General features: G+C 39.1%; 1 long non-coding RNA gene across 1 annotated transcript; it reads right to left on the bottom strand.

Annotated features, from left to right (window-relative positions):
• Positions 1 to 1,027: 1,027 nt before the first annotated feature.
• On the bottom strand, positions 1,028 to 2,815 carry LOC140583102 (uncharacterized). Its single transcript, XR_011985893.1, has 3 exons — positions 2,622 to 2,815; positions 2,398 to 2,537; positions 1,028 to 1,197 (listed from the first exon to the last, which is right to left on the bottom strand). It is a non-coding gene; the product is annotated as an uncharacterized lncRNA (long non-coding RNA).
• Between the last annotated feature and the right edge of the window lie 20,100 nt (positions 2,816 to 22,915).

A 22,915-nucleotide genomic window follows, 5' to 3' on the forward strand; every position in this document is an offset into this window, starting at 1 on the left:
TGTAGTGTTAGTTAGGAATAAATGCATGTCTTTTACACAACTTCAGCCTCCGTCATTGAGTACTCACACTAAGTTCCTGCCTCTGTGCGATCTTGCTACACGCTCTGAACCTCAAACTCGCCTGAAACATCGCGAGACTCTCTCATTGGCCGTGAGGGGAGCTTCGCTACCAATCGTGTACATTACCTGGTGATGCAGCTCGCTGGACGAGCCTTCTAACCCAGGTTACTAAGCGATACTGGTAATTAGTGAATCCCATTTAAGTCTCACATTAACAGACTCACAGGGATACCGCAATTGAGTTTGGAGGAGCCGACCATTCGGCATAACAATTGATTAATAATCAGCATTAAATAATAATTAATTAAACTTTAATTAATTCAAACATATTGGTGGAGAATATTAAAATTTATTTGAGCTATTAATTCCTACACACCTAATTGGTTGGGAAAGATTCTGCAAATTGGCATGTAAGTGGAAGGTGCAATGAATTTTATAGGTATAGTTTCAGATCCAGGACTGAGCATTTAGGTAAAAACACAACTTTTAACTTTCACATTTCCAGGTGATCCATTGTACAGGTTGGTTAATGTGGGATGAATATGGATTAGATGGGCGGAGCAAGTGACAAAGTTGCCTGGGGAATACGATGCTGCCATTCCTACAGCTCCCTCCCTTTCCTAGTTTGAATAATATTTTATGAGACATTATTGACACATCATAAAGTAACAAGATAAGGAGGGATGTTGGGCAGAGCAGGTTGTGACACAAGGGGCAGCTGTTTAATGGGCTGCTAAAGGAGAGCAGTCAACCAGATCCTGATCTGTGACATCACTGTCTTCACCTTAACATATTTGCCAAGGAGAACAGGATGTTTTGTGCTCCTTAGTGTTTTAATCCTGCACTGCAGCTGTAAACACCAGGGAGAAAATGCGAACACACAAGAAGACAAATGACAAGGAGAGAGAGTGATTTGGTATGCTCTTAATATCCTTGCTTGGTTTATTGTTTATTATTGCATTTAAAAAATTAAAGATGAGTTATACCTTTGATCCAGGCCAGGTGGGTACACACATTTGTGAATATGGATGGTAAGTTAAACACCCGAAACCAAATGTAGCCATGTCCACTCTGAACCAGTCCATATACCTCCTGAGTTCCGTGGTTATCGAACACCAGGCCACCACCAGAGTCACCCTAAGGAAGAAAGGATATTAATGAGATTATTCACATACATATTAACCTGGAATCCTTCTAAGGAAATTTCTGGCCGATACTGATAGCCGATTGTTTTGAAAACTTACACCAATACTGATTGTTTGGGAGGTTCTGCTTAAATAAGTTTAAAAAGACACTCCACCCAAAAAATAAAAATAAATAAATAAAAAATTACATTCCAAAAATATGAAAACGTATCTATACATTTTTTGGTAAGAAAACACCAACTCTGGCATGCAGTCCCAGAGCACTGTATTTTATAACTGTATACTTATAAATGTATCTGATATATTAATAATTTTTATAACAAGTAAGGACTGATCAAGTGCAATCAAACGCTTATGTTACTGACAAACTAGTGTTTTTGCAGCCTTAATTAGAATGGATTTGTTTTTCAGAAACTCTTCATACTCTCCACTTTCCCGCCTTAAGGTGAGCAATCAAATTTGTGTTGAAATTTTTATGAGTAGATCCTTTAGCAATATCTGCAAAATGCATCTCTAACGGCATTAAAATAAATCCACACAGCAGACATTATTCTAACTGTTTAGTGCAAAGCAACATAGGTCAGCATTTTAAAGGGATTTATCGGCAGTAATTATCGGCTCATTTTTAACCGATGGCTGGCCGATACAATCGTGCATCAGGAAGATCTCAAACATCCAGTTCATGCAAGACAACCCAAGAATTTATGGGACCTGGAGACTTTTGACAAGAAGAATGGCCAGCGTTACCACCTGAGAAAATCAAGGGGCTCTTGCATAGCCATCACAAAAGACTGCAAGCCATCATTGATACTAAAGTGGGTAATACACACCATTAAGAACTAAGGGTATGCAAACTTTTGAACAGGGACCATGCCATTATTTCCTTTATTGCTATGCTTTGTTTAATGATTGTGATGTTCTGTGAAGCCCATTAAAAATACATGAAATGTGTTTTGCCTGATCACTCATGACACACACACACACACACACACACATATACAGTATATATATATATATATATATATATATATATATATATATATATATATATATATATATATATATATATATATATATATATATGAAACTCAGGCCAATTTGTAAACCTGACAGTAAAAAATAAATCAGATCTTCTTAAGATTTTATGTACTATACTGCCACTCATAACATCCAGCGTAATAACAAGACTTACGGGTCCAGTTTGGTGATTCCGGTCCCCAGCACAGAAGACATCACCAGGTTGTTTGTCAAAAATGTTAAATCCTAAAAATGTACAGTTCCTCACTTGAAGATTCACACACTGCAAATGTTTAGGAAATCCTCTCCAGAATCCTGCAAAATAAGTGAAAGAGACATTTTGCTTTAAACCTGCCAAACTGCGAATGGCATCTTTATGCATTGTGTACTTTTTCTTACTCAGTGAACCCATGCCAGCAACACGGAGGTCTGTTTTTCCTGGGGGAAGGTTACTGGGGTTACATCCAGTTGGGAGATGAACAGGCTGCACTTTCAAAGCGGCCTGACTCAGTTGAAGCAACATAATATCATTCTCCATGTTTGGATCATCAGGTGGGAAGTAAACAGTTTTAACAGGAATTGTTTTTGATGGTCCTACCGCTTTGTCACGGTATCCAATGAGGACTGATATATTTCTGGAAAAAAGTATGTATGGATATATCTGTATAAATATAAATAACACAAATACACCCGCAGTGGGGTCCAAAAGTCTGAGACCACATTGAAAAACTAGAATTTCCTTCATATAGTCCTGGAGATAAATAAAGACATACTAGCATTTCACACTGCAAATGAGTCCCATCTACTGATGAGACCAAGTTTGAGATTTTGGGCAGCAATGACCTCAACCTCATTGAACATCTATGGGGCATTTCAGTACCATCAAATATTCAGTAAAATCACAATATGCTCTTTGGAATCATGCTGGGATGACATGGATCATCAGGTTTTACCCAAACTTGCAGAGTCATTGCCATCTCAAGTGCAATCTGTCATTAGAGCGTATCAAATACTAAGAAATTCTGAAATTCATGTACATTTTTTCAATGATTCAACCAATCAAATTATTATGCTGGTAATATAATTTGGAATGAATATTATCATATTTATTTAGAAAACAAAACAAAATAGAAACACTTCCACCAGTGCTCTCAGGTTTTGGACCCCACTGAAGTAGCAAAAGACTAACATCAAAACTATTTGAACGTATTACTACACCATCGTACAGAGCTTGAAACTATGTTCTAAAGACAACTGTGATACTACAGTACTGTGCAAAAGTCTTAGGCAGTCCAAAGAAATGTTTAAAGCTGTTTATCTGGGTAGCAAGTGTACTTTGGCTTAAAACAAAAAACACAACTTAACATTAGAACATGTGCAAATTAAGAGTAACACAATAAAAACTAGTAATAATGTCTTCTGCTTTCTAAAAAGTTACTGATATCTAGTTGGATGGCTAGATGAACACCGCTTCAGTTCCCAAACTTCTCCTCAGGGGCACCTCAGCCGTTCCATGATTTTGTTCAATTTCACCAACAGCTCAATTAAATAATTTAATAAATTGGTTTAAAAAGTCAGTGGCAGATTGACTAGCTGTATGAGGTGTGCTAGTGGCCAAGTCAAAAAATACAAGGCTGCACTGGACGGTCGCTGCAAATACTGGGGTGATTTTAGCAGAGGTTCTGAAATGGCTACGCTGACACACTTTGACAGGCATAATATCATAGTTTTACTCCAACACGAGGATAATCTAAACATCATTTTCTTTGCCTGTCCTAAGACTTCTGCACAGTACTGTATATCTGAAACCACTCAAGAGAATGTCCTGACCATAAGTTCAAGTGCAAGATCTTGAACCGCAAGCAAAGCATGACCTTAAGCTATTACGAGTGACAGTATAGTATATAAAATGTCACATGTCAGGTTACTGTCAGATTTACAAATTTGCCTCAGTGTCATATGCTGGAAAATGCTTCATAACATTGTATGGCTGACAAAAAGGAACGAGGAGGGGGGGGGGGGGTGGAGGGTGGATATTACAGAACTTACGAGCCGTTACAGTGAGCAGCGGTCAATACCCAAGTATTACTGAGGAGGGAGCCACCACACCAGCCATCATCACTCTTCACACCGACATAATACTGGGCTTCATTGTTTTTATAGTCTTTCCCTCCATAGATCCAGGATGAAATCTTGTTTGGGGAGGTGTGCACTGAAATTATAAAACAAAATACATGAATGCCCCTATTACAGTTTTTCTCGATTGCTAAAACACTATAACCAATCTTTTGAACTAAAATTTCAAAACCATAATGCTATTTTTCAAAAAGCACACCCATTTCCCTGAACTATAAACACTATTCCCCTGCTTTAACACATGAGTCAGATTTGGTGAACTGTTACTGCAAAACTCTACACACAAATCCCTACATTTTTCAGTGCTTACACCATGTGGTCATTTAGAAAGCACTAGCATTCAATAATGTTAACTTAAGTCAGCAGAGTTTAAGCTCAGTTAGCACACAATTAACCAAGTGGAAACACTAGGAGTCAAAATTTATCACACACCAATCAGAAACTTTGATGGATAGATAAAAGGGCCAAAGTCAGCTCATTCAGGTTTGAAACAATGGATCCAAAGAGATGCAAAGGAGGAGGTCGAGGAAGAGGAGTAGAAGGAGGTCCAGGACATCAGGGAGGACGAGGTGGAGGAACATAATTGGCCATCGGGCTATTGTAAATGTCCCTAGTCAGCGTGGAGGGAATGTCACTATGTGCGCAGCCATCAGCCAACGAGGGGTACTCCACCGCCATGCCATTCTAGGACCCTATAACACTATGCTTCTCCTTGCTTTTCTTGATGGTCTAAGACAACATATGTTCCAGCTGGACTACAGGGAACCAACACAGCCAGAGCAGCCTCACTACGTTGTTGTAGTGAGGCTGGATAACGTCAGCTTCCATCGCGCTGCTCTGGTTCATGACTGGTTTACCAATAACCCAAGGTTTTCTAACATCTTTCTGCCTGCATACTCTCCCTTTCTAAACCCGATAGAGGAGTTATTTTCGGCATGGCGGTGGAAAGTGTACGACAGAACCTTATGTCCGTGTTCACCTCCTCCAGGCCATGGAAGAAGCCTGCCTAGACATATCAGTAGATGCATGCCAGGGGTGGATCAGGCATGCATGAGGATTTTACCCCCGCTGCCTGGCTAGGGCCAATATAGCCTGTGATGTGGATGAGATTCTCTGGCCTGATCCAGACCAAAGACAGGATGCTGAGGTGGAATAATGTTTTTGGTGTGTGTTGTACTGTATAGTACATGAATAAAAATGTGTCACTGTATATACATTGGTTGCGTCTTTTGTGTTCATCATGTGAAAAGATTTTTGAGGGGAAGAACCACAAGCAACATAACTTGCCAGTTTTGGCAATATTGTTTTTAATTTATTGCACCAATGTGTAAGACTATGTTGTAGTGTGTGTGTTTTGAGGCCTTGTGTGTGATGTCTGTGGGCAAAGTTTGGTTTTTCAGCAACAGTGAATAGTTTTGAGTGTAGAGCTTCATTTTGACCTGAAAATACGATGTTTGGGAAATTGGGTGAGACGTTATGGATTTGTGTTTACTGTTTTGAGAATACGAGGCATAGTTTCAAGAAGTGTGTTTAAGCAATCGAGAAAAACTGTAACACAGACATCCTCTGCAAATTCTAGACGCTGTACTGCAAGACAATGACAGGATGGTGGCTCTGATTCTGGGATAAACATGTCTGACAGAAACAGTCATAGCACCTTTAAAAAACTCTTAGGTTACACAAATTGTCCATTCTAAAGCTTAGTCAAACAGTAATTTCTCCTCTTTATCCTGTCTTTGTGTGGTCACATGGTCCTCTAGTTGTGGGAGAAGGCTGCACCAATAAATTACATGAGAATGATTCATGTAAACTTACACACTCATAAGAACATAAGAACATAAGAACTATACAAACGAGAGGAGGCCATTCAGCCCATCAAGCTCGCTTGGGGAGAACTTAACTAATAGCTCAGAGATGTTAAAATCTTATCTAGCTCTGATTTAAAGGAACCCAAGGATTCAGCTTGCACTACGTTAACAGGAAGACTATTCCATACTCTGACTACACACTGTGTAAAGAAGTGCTTCCTTACATCCAGTTTGAAATGTTCTCCCGCTAATTTCCACCTATCGCCACGAGTTCTTGTATTTGAACTAATGCTGAAGTAACTATTTGGTTGAACAGCATCCAAACCTGTTAGAATCTTATAGATCTGGATCATGTCCCCCCTCAGTCTCCTTTGCTTGAGGCTGAACAGATTTAGCTCAACTAACCTTTCCTCGTATGACATTCCTCTAAGACCAGGAATCATTCTTACATTTGTCTATGTTAAATTTCATCTGCCAGGTATCGGCCCAGTCACTAATTAAATCAAGATCCCGTTGTAGCTGCTGAGCCGCTAGTTCAGTATCTGCTACACCACCCACCTTGGTGTCATCTGCAAATTTCACCAGTTTACTGTATATATTGGTGTCTATATCCATTAGGAACAATAGTGGTCCTAAAATTGAACCCTGCGGTACCCCACTATGAACGCAGGCCCACTGTGACATTGTGCCTCTTATAACTACTTGCTGCTTCCTATCTGTTAACCAGTTATCAATCCAGGTTGCTACAGTTCCTAAAATACCTGTCGCTTTGAGTTTAAGTAAGAGCCTCTTGTGGGGGACAACATCTAAAGCCTTCTGGAAATCTAAGTAGATGACATCATAGGCCTTCTTATCATCGACTTCCTGAGTAGCTTCCTCAAAAAACAGGAGCTTCCTTAAACAGGATCTACCTCTCCTAAATCCATGCTGGCTATCCCTCAAAATGTTATTTGAGTCCAGGTAATCTACCATTTTCTCTTTGATTTTAGCCTCCATAACTTTACCAGTTATACAAGTTAGACTGATTAGCCTATAGTTTGACAAATTACTTCTATCCCCTTTTTTGAAAATGGGCGTTATGTTGGCATGCTTCCAATCAGAAGGTACCACACCTTCAGATAAGAAACAGTAAAATTAAAGGTCGGCAAATAATATCCCTCATCTCTTTTAACACTATAGGTAAGATGCCATCCGGGCCCTGTGATTTATTTATTTTGAGCTTAGCTAGGCTTTGCAAAACATCAGCTTCAGTTATATATATATTAGTTATAGACGATGCTGGATTAGTAATAAGAACTGGTAAGTTACTAGTGTCCTCAACAGTGAATACCCGTGCAAAACTATCATTGAACTCATTTACTATATCAATGTCATTTTCAATTATAAGACCCTTACTATCCTGCAGATTAGTAATTTCAGCTTTTAGAGCTCTTTTAGAGTTAAAATACTGGAAGAAACTTTTAACGTCATCCTTAGCCTCCAATGCGATCTTCCTTTCGACATTCCTTTTAGCTCGTCTAATATCATTTTTTAACTCAGCCTGTAGATTTAGATACTCTTGCTTTATTCTGTCATCATCAGTTATTTTCCATCTCTGGAACAAAGCCCTTTTCCTCCTTACTTTATACTTTATTTCCCTAGTAAACCACCTAGGTTGCAATTTCCTAGATTTATTCTTGCTGGAAACAGGTATGAAGTCCTCCAACAAAAGAACAATGAATATATGAAATATGAGATTTAGACCTTGAAAAAAGACTTTTATACTACAGGATTGGTTACAGTGTGTATGATTCAGGACTGCACTGTCAATGGGGTAACTATGAAAAGACATTAGAACAATGTTAAAGAATTCTTACCTGCAAACCCCAACAACAACAAAAGGATCAAAATCATTGTCGATTTCTCTCCTGCGTGAAACCGTTAGGAAATATGATCACTGTCAGGTGTATATAATGAAGCCAAGCCACACCCCAATTATCTGATTGGTTAGTGCTCAGATATGTCACATTTTTAGGTGTACATGCTATATGGCTTTTCTAAGCATCTCTCACTTCATGTTCCTTTTCCTTATGTCAGTTAGCTTTTCTAAACTTACTACTCTGTTTACTAAAGCTTAGGAAATAATGACTACATTATATTTGCCGATGAAATCTAAAAGTCATTAACAATAACTGTTCAAAGTGTTAGCAGGCAGCAGTGATAAGCATACGTTTTTCATGGGGTCAGATTTGGTGAAACACTTAAACCAGTTCATGGGAATCTAGGAAGGCCAGCTCACATGGTTCCCATAGCTAAAAACACTTATCGTAATAGAGATCTCTCATTGTACTGCAGACCCTATAAGGTGAAAGGCCACTTCTGAGTCAACGTAGCACATGCATTTTTTTCAGAAATTTATGTTGTGAAACAGCCAGTGATATGGATACATTTTTGTTGTATATTTCAGGGAGCACAAATAAAGGATAAATGATTGGATTTTGGGGTGTATGTGTATGTTTCTACAAACTCCAACACAGTAAATATTCCTCCGAACTACTGATGCATGTAATCTGGTGGTGTCATCTATATGTTTATCTTGCATATTTTTCATATGGTTTTCTTTAAACATATTTTCATATTGCTTAACAAATAACTGCTAATAATTCAGGATAGGGTCATTGTAAAACAGCAGTTGTTTTAAGGGCCCAGTGGCAAAATCATTTTGCTGAAAACAGGCTTTGAACCAGCAGCCATCCAATTGCAGGCAAAAGTTCTAACCCACTGAACAAATACTGCCCCTGAAATTAAGAGAGCATTTAATGGCGGTTTACAGAACTTTTTCTTGTTAAACCACAGCTTTTTTTGAATATTATTTTTTATATTAACCTATACATACAGTCAAAACAGTCAAAGCCATTGTGGGGACCTTTACATATTCGTACTGAAATGTTTCTGCACGGGTCTGTACATTCCAAATGAATACAGCAAATGAGTAACCTTTTTGTGCCTTTGTATGTTTCCCCTGAGCAACATTCGGAAAGGGGCAGATGAAGCTGCACCAATACACATGTGTGCGTGGTTATGGCAGAAACAGATAAACCAGTGTTTGAAGGTACATTTTTTTTGTGTGTGTGCCTTAATGGATACTTGTTGTTTTGATTTAACTTGAGAGAATATTTATTTGGTAAACTTACATAAAGTGCACTTTCATAATGCATTCATTATGCATTTACAAAACATTCATAAGCAGCATGCAAGTACACCTTAACATCCTACCATCCCTTACCAGCTTTAATATACATTAATAACAAACATTACATGATTATACCATTATAATGTTTGTTATTATTATGTAATATTTGTCATTAATGTATATTACAGCTGTTAAATGAGTTGGACCGCATTATTTAATTACATTTAATAGCTATAGGTACTAGTGAACGGTATTTAGCAATATACATCAAAAATATCTTCAAGATTCCAATATGGAAGATAACCAACAAATTTTTGCAGATTTCATATGGCAAGACACCGCAAGGAGTGCATTCGATCCAGAAATGGCACCGTAGTCCCAGATAGGAACTAAAGTGAGCGGTGTTTAGCTACATACATGCTGTGCATGACGACTCAGCTCTAAACTCACCACCGGCGAAAGGGCGATGCCCCCAGCGGCTGCTATTTCCTGCTCAAAGGCCTCACACTCAGCCTGCAGATCAGCCGCGTTGCCGTCCAGAATGTGGGCGTTGGCCGGCTCAATGTCGATGTGCTTGAGTTGAAGTTGTTCCACATGTAGGAGTGATAGCTTTCTGGGTGGTCCCTGGGCAGCCCTGAGTTTCAGAGAAACACTTTAAATGACCCCTCCAGGAGACCTGAGTTTTAGAGATGTGGCCCCATATTTTTCACTTACAAATGGCATGTATTTAGGGTGCAATTAAGCTGCTACTAAATGTGCCAATTTAAGAAGAAAAGTCTACACAGAACAAAAAAAGGTATTTGATTTCAGAATACCCAGTTTTATAAATGGGTAAATGTTGGTCTTTACCTTAGGTATAAATCTTAGGTGGTTACTTTTTTTCTGTATTTATTTTGTGTATTTTTTGTGCATGTTTTTGCTCTATGCTTTTTAATGAACATTTCACCTCATGCATTATTAACGTTTGTATTCATAAATTTACATTTCTGTTTTAATTGCAGATGTTGTGTGAGAACTCATAGGTACTTTCAAGTTCTGTGTTGTTTTTTTAACACATAGGTGAAATTCATGTCTATAAATATGACACTGGAGGTTGATGAGATACTGGAAACAGATGGTTGTGATAAGAAATGTCAGTTATGGGCTCTCACTTGAGACATTGTTTCACACGTGGCTTTTAGGTTACAAGTACATTTAACAATCTACAAGACTATGGCCCTCTATAGTATTTTGGTGCACCACTTGCAAACTTCTTTCTCTTGTCTTTAAGAGACATTTGCATTTACAGTAGTATTTTTTTTTTCATTTATGTTCCTTTCTTTCAGTTGATGTACTATGGTTTTGAGCTTTTCCAGCTGTAGCCATTAGATAAATCATCTCTTCCTGACCATTATAAACTCAATGATCTAAACCTTAAACCTTCCATACATGTCATAACACAACCATACATTGCTGATTCACCTTAATTTTTTCCATTAGTTTACAACCTAACTAGCAAAAGCCCATTTTATTTGGTTAACTGCCCAATTGATATCTATCAGACTAAAACTATCCCAACAATCATAATCCTACTGCTAAAATTAACAGCATGCAGCGTAGCATGTTTATTAAATATCATTCTTTTTCATTTAAAAATAACTTGGCATGTCATTTTATGAACCATGGAGTGTAAATTGACATAAAGAGTAACAGTACTCAAGGTAACAGCCATGAATTGCTTCAGGTAATGTCCAATATTCTATGGTCCAACTATTTGCAGTGTTAAACTACATATATTTCATCTGGAGATTAAAACACGAGTGTCCATTTGTAACTGCTGCATTTCATTTATGAGTTTAACATCAATTCTGAGGATGCAAAACAGATCCAGTCACACCCAGTACTATACTGTACTGTGACCTGCCTGGAGAGCGACAAATTCCAAAGAGTACCTCAGAGTACTGTTCCAAGTGTTGTAAAAAATGTAATCAACCTCACAGAGCATTGTGTCATTATAAAAACTCTGAGGGGATACATGTTTGCTGGAGATGGCTTCTGGTAGATGAAGCACGCTCTTATAGCACTGCCTTTACACATCACATTGTGAAAGGCAGGGAATGTGCAATAATTTGTTCGAGCAGCACCAGTGCAATGCACAGCATTAGTGAGCAGGACTGACCAAGGTCACCTGAGCACATTAGTAGGGCTCAGTCTCTATCCTCAAGTGTGCAGCCTCCCAAAATATATATATGAGACTAGAACATAGACTAGGAAGCAGACTTCTGGAACTGCCCAGGCTGATTTATACTTCCATGTCAAGTCTACAGCGAGTTTACGTCATGGCCAAATGGCTATGGCATACGTTATGCAGCTATACCCAACCTATGCTGTACCAACGGTGTAGGTTTACAAGCAAATTTATTTTTGTATAGTGCGTTATGACAACATGACATCGTCTCAAAGCGCTTTACAGCATCCCCACCCAAAGCCCCCAGTGAGTAAGCCATAGGCGACAGTGGTAAGGAAAAACTCCCGAGAAGGAAGAAACCTTGGGAGGGACCAGACTCAAAGGGGGAGCCCATCCTCCAGGGGCCGGCAGGGAGAGTTAAATCGGAGAGATGGCTAAGTGCAGAAGTATAGATCCGTCTTTAGCATGAAGCCCTTGGAGATGCATTTAAATTCCAAAAAAGAAGGTGGCGCTGACTTCGGCACTGGTCTTCACTGTAATTACATTATACAACAGGATTTTTGGCAATTAAGCAGAGTCTCATCTCAGGTTGCATCGGTTAGATCCTGGTGCTGGGTCTGGGGATGGTGCCTTAATTTCTCTGGCCCTTCATGCTGCATAGTGGATCCACCAGCCTGTTGTGAATATGCATCAAGCCTACAAAAGACCACATTGTTTAGAGAAGTTAAAACTGATGACTATCATCTGTGAGTGTGTTCAAATACTGATGAAGGAAGTTTCTCCGTCTATGAAGGGACATGTTTAGAAAGTTGATTCAAGACATCTATGGGTTCTTTTTGCAACACAAGGACCTGCCTCTGTTGAAAAAGTGAACATTTTTGAAATTGCATTCTTACTTAATACACTGTCTGTAAAAGAATGTGTATAGAAAACGGATTGGCTGTTATTGTAGATAATCTTTTATTAAGTGAATTTCAAGCAATTAACGATGTAGCAATAGAAGTATGTGTAAAAGCCATCCAACAAAAGCATTTATTGGATAACGAGACACTGGTGTATTTTAAAAGAAGAAAGCACGTAAACTTGTATTTAACCAAAATGCTTAAAGAAGAAGAAGAAAAACTTTAGTGTTATTTTTAAAAGAAAGAAAAGCCAAGAGCAGGTGGATTTTAAACAAGTACAAACATACCCGAACGAAACCAGGGCTCTCAAGTTTTGAAGACAGGCAAGAGTGACATTCCACACGATGCCTTTTCATTGGTTGTTGTGTTGCATTTTACCCAGATACAATAGTACTGTTTTCTGATTGGCTATTGTGTAGGCCCTTTTTTTTGATTGGCTGGTAAGTGACAGGCTCTAATGGTGCGTTTGTTTTTTTTTGTTTTTTTTAAAGCAAACAGTAAGTATACAGCATATAAACAGATGAAGTATACAACAGAATACAGTAATATAAACAGCCAAGGGTGTTAATTATACAAATAAGCGCAAAGATTTACATATATAAATCGTTTTGAGAGCCTTTAGGTTAGTAGAGTCTGATATTGATTTTATATACAACTCCACATCCTTAAGGAAATAAAGAAAAGATGGGTATTTTATTAATAAATTTACATTTGTGGATAAAAAAAAATTCCCAGAAGAATTAACAAATTTATTATAAAAAAACATTTATTATTCTTTTTGGGGATCTTCAAGAAACAAAATAAGACATTCTCCCACCGTAAGGAAAAGTCCCTTAAAATATGGTTCACAACAAACCTGCTAAATTCCTTCCAAAATCTCTGTATGAAAGAGCAATACCAGAAGAGATGAGTTACAGTTTCTGGATGATCCCCACAAAAACTGCAGTTAATACTTATTTCTCTTTTAAATTTTACCATATAGTGCTTAGCTGAATAACATTTATGGAGAACTTTAAATGACACTTCCTTCACCTTATTTACAATTAAATATTTATGGGGGATCATCCAGACTGTTTTCCAGCTGATATCTGGAACATAACGGTTCCAATAAGAAGTTACATATGGGAGAGAGACGATATCCCTTTGGAACAAACTGCGCACTCTCTTATTGCTATTACTAAGCTCCTGTGAAAGACAGATTTTTCCCACTATTGACTCAGTTGGGTCAGGGAGGGCGACTGAAGTAGATAGAGAGCTGTCAATGTTTTTATACAGCATTAACGTCCCTGAGGGTATGGCCCCAAGCACCATTGAAAATTCCCGGGGACTAACTGGAAAATTGTATAATGAAAGGAATTCCTTGAACGTGAGTAGTTGTCCCTCTTTGTTAATTAGCTGGGCCACCAAGAGGATACCATTTTGAACCCATGATTCAAGGAACAGTGATGTATTTTTATATAAAAGGTCTTTGTTGTTCCAGATGAGGTATTTATGTGATGAGAAGTTGTGTTTATAAATGAGGGTCCACGCTAAGAGGACCTGCTTATGGAAGGATGAAAGTTTTACAGGGAGTTTCTCAACATTGTAATTACAATTTAAGATAAAGTTAAAGCCACCAAAACGAGAGAAAATATAATGTTAATGTTAAATATAAATATAATAGGTTCCAGATAGAAGCAGGATTTTTAAGAAAATGTTTAGCCCAATTAATTTTGAATGTGTTATTCAAGGTAGTGAAATCCAAAAAGTTAAGCCCACCTGAGTCGGTTCTTCATCAGGACAGTTTTCCTAATATAATGTGTATGAGCAGGGGCGGATTGGCCATCTGGCAATTCTGACCATTTTTTAAATGTGGGCTGGTCAGTTTTTTTTTTTTTTTTTAAATATGTATTGTTTTACATGCAGGCAGCTTTTATCTCTTGCAAGATGTGAATATTATGATGATGATGATGATGATGATGATGATGACGATGATAATAATAGTAATAATAATAATAATAAATGTTAAGCATTTGGCCCAATCGGCGACAGCCGGCTGGTTTCGAGATGGGCCGACCCAATCCGACCCAATCAGAGGTTACGCAGACGTAATCAAAATCTGGCAAGAATGTCAAACAGTAAGTGCAACACAAGCTAATTGTCAGAGATGGACTGTAAGAAAAGGAAAGGCGGTGCCGAAAAGCTCAGAGAAAGCAAAAAAAAGGCTCTAAAATCAGACGCTGCCAAATGCATAAAATTAACTGAAATATTCCCCAAAGGTTTAAATTCGGCTGCTGCATCGGAGGACAGTAGCGCGGTAGAGGAGGTAAGAAGAAAACAGAAAATATACTTCTAAGTCATTATACTAAAATATACTAAGTAGTTTTCACACCATTCACGCTACTTCTGACAGTTTTTGACAGTAACCTACACTGTGTTTAACAGTTGTAAGCTTAGCGTAGAACTCCCGTACATTTTAAAATGTCATTATCAGCAGATAACGTGGGATTTAGGGTATACAGACTGCTGTATGCTACTAGCAATATAGTCTAACATGCAAAAGAACCTATAGCTATAGCCATAGTACTGTAGGCATTTGTAGTGAACTCTGAATACATAGCTAGTCTTTAAAGTAAAACATTAAATACATGCATAGGTTACAGTATGTAATTAATCCTTTGGTAGGGTGGAACATAGACTTCTATTACAAGCAATAGTGTAATATATCTACTGTATGCAATAGTTAGACAATGTAAAATGAGACATTGGCTTGCTTATGTTCTCCCTTGACTGAATCGTGTGTTCATCTATTCAAAACTAGAATGTTTCTGGACCCAGTGCAGATAGCTCAGCTGCTGCAGCAGAGTCAAGTATCATGGAGGTAGGAAGACAGCAATGAGAGAGACACACCCTGACACAAATGCTGAGAGTTTCTTAATACTGTGTATAGAAAACTGATATAGAAACCAGTTAGGGGTTGCCAGTGGGGGACTAGTTCACCACAGATGTCCGATCAGAGACAATGAGATGCAATCAATCCAGAATTCTTTTGATTCTTTATTCTTTCCACAAAGTTTCCAACAAGTACTGAGCATGCAAGTGCTAACAATCACTTTGGGGTATCCATGTGGGTTGGTGTGTATGTGTGGTCTACAACAAATTAGAATAAACAAATTAAGGAATCAGAAAGGTGTGTGTGTGTGTGTGTGTGTGTGTGTGATACACATTCACAGGTTACTCCTATCATAAGTAATAGCAGACAAACGGCATAAACAGACAGCACACGGACTCTACAAGATTCACAGATTGTTTTTGTTCCAGTCACATACATTGCATGTTTAAATATCTATTACATATGGTACTGCTTATATTATTTCACCATCTGTACACCAATATAAGTAGTGAATGTGCGTGTCCGTGGGTGGGGCTGTGTCAGTGTGGTAATGTGGGCTGGTGTGGCTACAGTGCCAGGGCTGAATTTTTGTCCCAGTCCGCCCCTGTGTATGAGGGATTTGATTTGCATTCCTTAAAAAAACCGTGGTGTCATCAGCTAACTGGCTGATGATGATCTCCTTGTCAGCTATTGTGATTCCTTGTATGACACTGTTGGAGATATGAGTTGCAAGAATTTGTGTACAAAGTAGAAATAGATATGGTGAAATGGGACACCCTTGGCGAATACCACGTTTCAGGTCAAATCTGGGGATGGAGCCATATCTCATTTTAATAGAACTATTACCATTAGTGTACAAAGTTTTGATAGATTTACAAAAAAATTCCCCAAAGCCAAATTTTTCCAAAGAGTGAATAATAAATTGATGTTCAATTGTGTCAAAGGCCTTATAGAAATCCAGAAAGAGAAAGTAGCTATCATCAGGTACCAAGTTGGAGTAATCAAGTAAATCCAAAATTAGTCTAATATTGGGGCCATGGGAGGGGCCATAGGGGTCGGGTGCGTTGTGAGCTGGGCAGTGGCCAGAGGCGGGGACCTTGGCGGTCCGATCCTCGGCTGCAGAAGCTAGCTCTTGGGACATGGAAGGTCACCTCTCTGATGGGGAAGGAGCCTGAGCTGGTGCGCGAGGTTGTGAAGTTCTGTCTAGACATAGTCGGGCTCACCTCGACGCATAGCTTGGGCTCTGGAACCAGTCTCCTCGAAGGGGGTTGGACCCTCTTCCACTCTGGAGTTGCCTGCGGGGAGAGGTGCCGAGCGGGGGTGGGCGTACAGATCTGGCCATTAAAAATGCGCCTATTTTCACGCAGCAGCCTGCAATTCGTCACGCGTGATCACGGGTCTCCCTGCAAGCGCTTTTTCAGATTTTTTTAAAACATTGTTGCGCTTCATATAATATCCACCAGGTGGTGCAAGGAACAACATTCTGTAGCCAAACACCATGGCCAGCTCTAGGGGGCGTTGGTCACAAATACCATTGTTAACAATAGTTCAATGATTCCATCTTTCCTGAAAGTATGGTTCAAACGGACATTCACAAATAGCATTGCAAACTTACGTGGTTGGAACTACAGCTCTCGACCTGTGGTTATAATCATAGTTTCTCATTAGTACGATGTTGAATTGCTAAAAAATTATGCTCTTGGGTGCAACAAACAAGCTAACATGCTGTACAATCTACCTGTACTGTATATCAGGAGTGGGGAACCTTTTTTTCTATCAAGGGCCATTTACACTTTTGCAATATCCTGTAAGGGCCATACTAAATTATTGAACATAGATGAAAACATAGATAGTGTGGTGAGTGTTGTGGAGAGTATTTGCTGTGTGATTGTTAATGGGTTGCACCTGGAGGGGGGGAGGGTTGCCTTTTTAAAGGGGGTTGGAATAGATTGTGGGGTGTTGTTTCTTTCTTGGGTTGGTTTGGTGGAGAAAGGACCGATGTGGTTCGGGAGGGGGGGAATCCCTTGGCTGTCCGCGGTTAATGTTGGGGAAAATGTGGTGGGTCCGTCGCTGATATTAGATCGGCTGCGGGCGAAGATAAGCAGGCAAGAGTGAGGTGGGGGGGTGAGTGTGTAGGGAAGTTAATTATGCGGGGGCGATAGGGAGCCGCAGAGCGAAGTGAGTTTTGGGAGTGGAGCCTCTTCCTTCTTTGGGGGGGGGGACGGGGGGCTGTATTGCCTCTCTCCTGAGAAGTAACCGTCCTTTTAAAGTCTGTCTTTCGTATGAATGTGTACGGTTGTGTGTCGATGACCCTCTTTTAGCCGGGGTTCGTAGTAGGGTTCGTTGAGGGTGGGGAAGGAGACTGATGGGGGTGATTTGGGTGATATACAGAGTACAGTGCTTTTTCCCTCACTAGATGTGTGTATTTATAATTATGGATTTTGTTGGACGTGACCTGCTGTTGTGGAGTTAACACGTGTGATGTATTGCCCCCTACTGTCCGGTGTTGCCCTCTGGAAAAGATTGTGATCCCCGGCTATTAACTAAATTAAATAAAGTAATATTCTATTTATACCCTTGGCTTTGGTGTCTGGACCTCCCCAGATAAATTATAAAAAAAGGTGGTGGCAGCGGTTACCAGTGAACCCGTTTAAGTTGTAGCGGACATAGGAGTTTTAGTTCGCTACACTTATTACAATATCACTAACCTCTCTTTCTTTTTTAAACAATGCAGTTAGTCCCTTTTGCTGGCCAAGCATGACTGAAGCTCAATCGGTGGCAAGGCCATTTTAACTTGTCAAATGGTACAGTAATTCAAATTTGTTCATTGCCAAAACAACTTGCTTAAACAAATCATCACCTTTGGTATGGCAAGTATGGCTTGCAAAGACAGCAATGCCTCGGTCGTTTCAAACTCAGCAGTGATTCCGCGCTCAAAGATGGCTATTTGGGCAGTATTTGTTATGTCTGTTGTTTCACCGCAGGCCAGAGAGAAAATTGGATTTTTTTCCCAGTGTCATTGTTTCTCGCGCCATATCGTCATTATGTCTCGCGCCATATCGGTAATTCATTCTGTATGTAATGGCAAGGTATTTATAATTTCGTTTCTTTTTTAAGTTAATTTAGAAAAAAAAAGTTTGGAGCATTTTTTTCGTTAAACGTAAGCTTTTTGTTTCTTAAAGTAAAGACCAAGCGGCAGACAGTGAGTTGACCTACTCTGTTTCAATTTGCCTTCTCAAATCACGAATTGGATAAAATAAAATCTATAGAGGTAAAATAATAGATATAAATAATAATAGATATAAATGTGCGCTATTAGGTGCATATCCAATCATTTGTGCGGAGAGTGAAAGGTAAAACACGTTTTTCAGACATGAAGACGCAATCGCGATCAGAAATTCATTATAAATTTCAACATTTTAAAGTGAACGGGGGTGGTGGTGGGCAATAAAAAAAAATAAAAATAAATAAAGTGAACGGGAGTTGAGAAAGTTGAAAGTGAGGGCACAGGCGCATCCTCCACTGGGCTGGCAGATCCAGCTATTTTAGGCTACTTTGAACTTAAAGTTGATAAAGTAGGAAGTTGTATTATCCGTTAAAAAAAAAATATATCAGCACAGTATAAAACACTAATCTGGTTACATACAGTAATAGAAAAAAATGCAAACACTAGCCATGAGCCGTGTCCATTTCGAGACAAAACAAGGCACTGAAAAGTTTAAAGATCAGTCAGTAAAAGTTTTTTTTATTCCTCTCCAGTTTAAACAGCTCCGACTTACATCATTTTAGCCAGGAATTAGGCTTAAGTCTGGTCTGTGAAACCAGAGGGAGGTGTTTTTTTCTGAAAAGTAGCAGTTAATGAGGCCACCAGCGGCATGTACAGCATAAAGAGTGAAATGTTTATGAATAGCAGAATGGGGGTGGGGGGGGCTGAATGCTGTCTCTTGCCTTGTAATCAACATATTATTGGAGACTCTTTTGGGGTGGGGGGATTCCGACTGTCTAGCATTCAGTTTCATTTCGGATTCAGCATTCAAATGCATGCCAGGGAAAAGGGGAAAGCTTTCCTCACACGCTCCACCTACAGTATGACGCACCCTCTTTTCACAAAACATCCACACCCCTGACACACTGTACGGATAAATACAGTCCATCCACGTGTAAAGTCATCTCACAATGACCAAAATCAGCAAGCTGCATTCCCAAGACATCAGGGTGATGAGGTCTGCTGGAAGTTCTACTCAAGAAATATCCCGACATCTGAAATCCATTGGTGTACACGCTACATTGAGCACTATCAGAAGACATTACAAAGAACGATCATCGCACAAACGTAATCCTCGCAAAATAACTGAGTAAGTTACCCACTGCATGAGGCGAACACAAACACTAGCCTAAATACTGGTTAATGCTAAGTGGTGGTTATGCATAAAATGTCAAATGTTTAACTATTTTCTGTTTTGCCCTTGATTTTAGGGACATTGTCCTATCCATAGAGAATATCACTCGTCAGAATGATGAACTGGTGTCACGTTCCGTGAAAAGACAGCTATGGCGTGACAGCGGAGTGGAAATAAGCGAGCGATCCATTCGGAGGATAAGGCAAAAGCTTGGGTGGAAGTATGGGAAAACTCGACATTGTCCCATGATCAGAAACAAAAATAAAGAGTTACGTCTCCAACAAGCCCACAAATGGATTGCTGAGAAGGAGTCATTTCACGATGTCATTTTCACTGATGAAACAACAGTGGCTTTGGACCGCTTTGCCACCATGTCATTTCGTAAGCGTGGGAGACACGTGTCTAAACCAAAGCCAAAGCACCCGGTAAAAGTTCATGTTTGGGGAGCAATATCCAGACTGGGTCCGGGACCGATTGCAATCTTCGAAGGCACAATGGACCGGTCTTTCTTTGAAAATGCTATTGTAACAGAAACTGCTGCCCCATACATTAGGGAAAACTTCGGAGCACATCACCGTTTTTTCCAAGACAATGACCCGAAGCACACTGCTGCGAGCAGACTCATTGCTGAACAGGGTATAAACTGGGTTAAGACTCCCGCCGAATCCCCCGACATGAATCCCATTGAAATGGTGTGGCATGCTCTGAAAGATTATATTCGAAAGGTAGCAAAACCAACTAAAAAGTCTGACTTAATTGCTGCCATAAATAAGTTCTGGTTCGAGGAACTTACAGCAATGGCATGCAACAAGTACATAAACAGATTGTTTAAAGTTCTTCCGGCTGTGGTGGAGCGTCAGGGTGGACATACTGGAATGTAACAATGTCTAAAGTTGTTTAAAAATGTCTAAGCATTGGCAAAACTGTAAAATGAAAATATACTGTACATTTCTGATCACTTGAATAAATAAGTTTTTTTTGGCGTTGTTGTTGAGAATCTGCTGTTATCAAAAACATAAAATAATAATGATAAAAATAATTTAAAAAATAACGTGTCCCGTTGTAAAGTTGTTGCCGTATTGTTGTGTACAAAGTTGTAGCAATATGAGATCCTAATAGTCTATTTTGAGAATAAAGGCATAGCATTATGTGCGTTTGAGTGGCATAGTAAAACAAAAATCTAAGAAAAAGTAATTGAGAAAACGGTGGTCTATGCTGGTGTATGACGATTGAGATCGCAAAATGGCCTTCAGAAGTTAAATTAAAAACTGCAGAGCATTGTATTTTGTAATTGCATGTTGGCCTATTCTTGTGATTCATAAAATATTACTGCGCAACTAACGAGTAACACAGCGCAGATATTCCTTGCTTTTTGGACTTTGCACCCTAGCAATACCTTATGGCTTTCACAACTCTTCAAATTACAAGATCTAACCTCACAAATGTTAATGAGAGGGGGTCGTTCCTGTCACTTTTAAACGTGCCAATTCACCTTTCACCTTCCCCCACCCTATGAATAAAGGAGAGAAGAGCAGGCTTGGCTCTGGGGGGTTAAAATGTAATTCAAGATATTTTAAATTACTGCTGGTTAAAAATACTACTTACTGGCCTAATCACAGTGAGGTGGTGCTTATGCTGAATGGCACAGACTGTATGGACTATTTAAATTGAGCAGTGCAACGTTTTATATGTTCCTTTAACTATATTTGATTTTGATAATGAACAGCTAGGTTGTCAAGTTAGCAAAATATATTGCGTGTACCGGAGCCTGCGTGATCACTGCATTTTTTAGCCTTCGATGAGAAGAGACGGTTACTCTGTAATTTATGGTCATACAGACAGAAGCTAAACATAATTCAAAACTGTAAAGTATTTCGCGAAATATATTTTTTTCTGTTTTATACCATTTCATTGATTGATTCGTTGTAAAATAATGCTTTCATTGTCCTTGAAATAGGCTATAGGAATTAAAAGAATCCATAAAGGCTTGCTTTATGTTATGTTTGTTTATTAACCCGTGTTTTTTTTCATCTACAGAAAAAAATAAACAATGTTTGATGGTTAAGCGCCACCTTTTAGCGAATGTTTTAACGGGTTTTCAGCTTTTAAAATGTATGTTTTCTAACAGGAAATAATACACCCCAACATACCCCTTATATTTAACGATCAAAAAATGCTCCAAACGTTTTTCTAAATTAACTAAAAAAAACTAAACTAAATTAGACTAAATATAATCACTTTGCCAATACATACAAAATTGAACTAAGGGGGAAAATATTTTTGTCCCGTCAATTGCTTCGATATCACTGTCAGTCACCGCTCTTTCGAGAATGAACCCAGCATAAATATGCAGATGTACTGTAAATATATATATTTAGCATAGCCAAATGTAGCCTATTATTTTAAATTACTGCTGGTTAAAAATACTACTTACTGTACAGGCCTAATCAAAGCCTAATCACTTACAGGCCTAAAGCACAGACTATATGGACTATTTAAATTGAGCAGTGCAACGTTTTATATGTTCCTTTAACTGTATTCGATTTTGATAATGAACAGGTTGTTATATCAAGTTAAAAAAGTGGAACAGAGCTCTGGAAGCGGAACAGATACCTACGAGATCAAATGCGGATATTGCGTTATTCACACTCACGTGCTGTGTTGCTGATAAACATGATAGTTTCAGTTCTGTTGCTTTTATATGGAAATAAATACAATACACAAGACACTCAAATTGCTTGCCATTTAATTTCATACGAAAGGCGTATTTATCATCCATTTTTTACTTTAACACAAACATGTATTTTAGATTTTGATATTAATATGAACCAATGAGCAATAAACTGCATGTGTCCTCAGCCAGTCGTTTCCCATCGATTCCGCGCAGATTTGGCTCATCTCAAACGAGCCTTTTACTGTACAGTAGCTCGCGGTAATGTTCGCTGCCGCTTCTGTTCAGTGCGTTACATGACTGCCCCCTACTGATCATGTCTTTCCTGTGTCAATGCATTTTCTGTGTTCCTGGGAAATACACCGGTGTCACGCGAGATCACTTTCCTTCCCGCGCGCAATTTGGATGGCCAGATCTGTACTTATTGCCCCCTGGCTGGGCGCCTGTACATTGGGGTTTACCGTAGTGGACAAGAGGGTAGCCTCCCTTCGCCTTCGGGTGGGGGGACGGGTTCTGACTGTTGTTTGCGCATATGCGCCGAGCGGCAGTTCAGAGTACCCACCCT

Source organism: Paramormyrops kingsleyae, chromosome 25 (assembly GCF_048594095.1).
Source record: "Paramormyrops kingsleyae isolate MSU_618 chromosome 25, PKINGS_0.4, whole genome shotgun sequence".
Classification (NCBI taxonomy): Eukaryota; Metazoa; Chordata; class Actinopteri; order Osteoglossiformes; family Mormyridae; genus Paramormyrops; species Paramormyrops kingsleyae.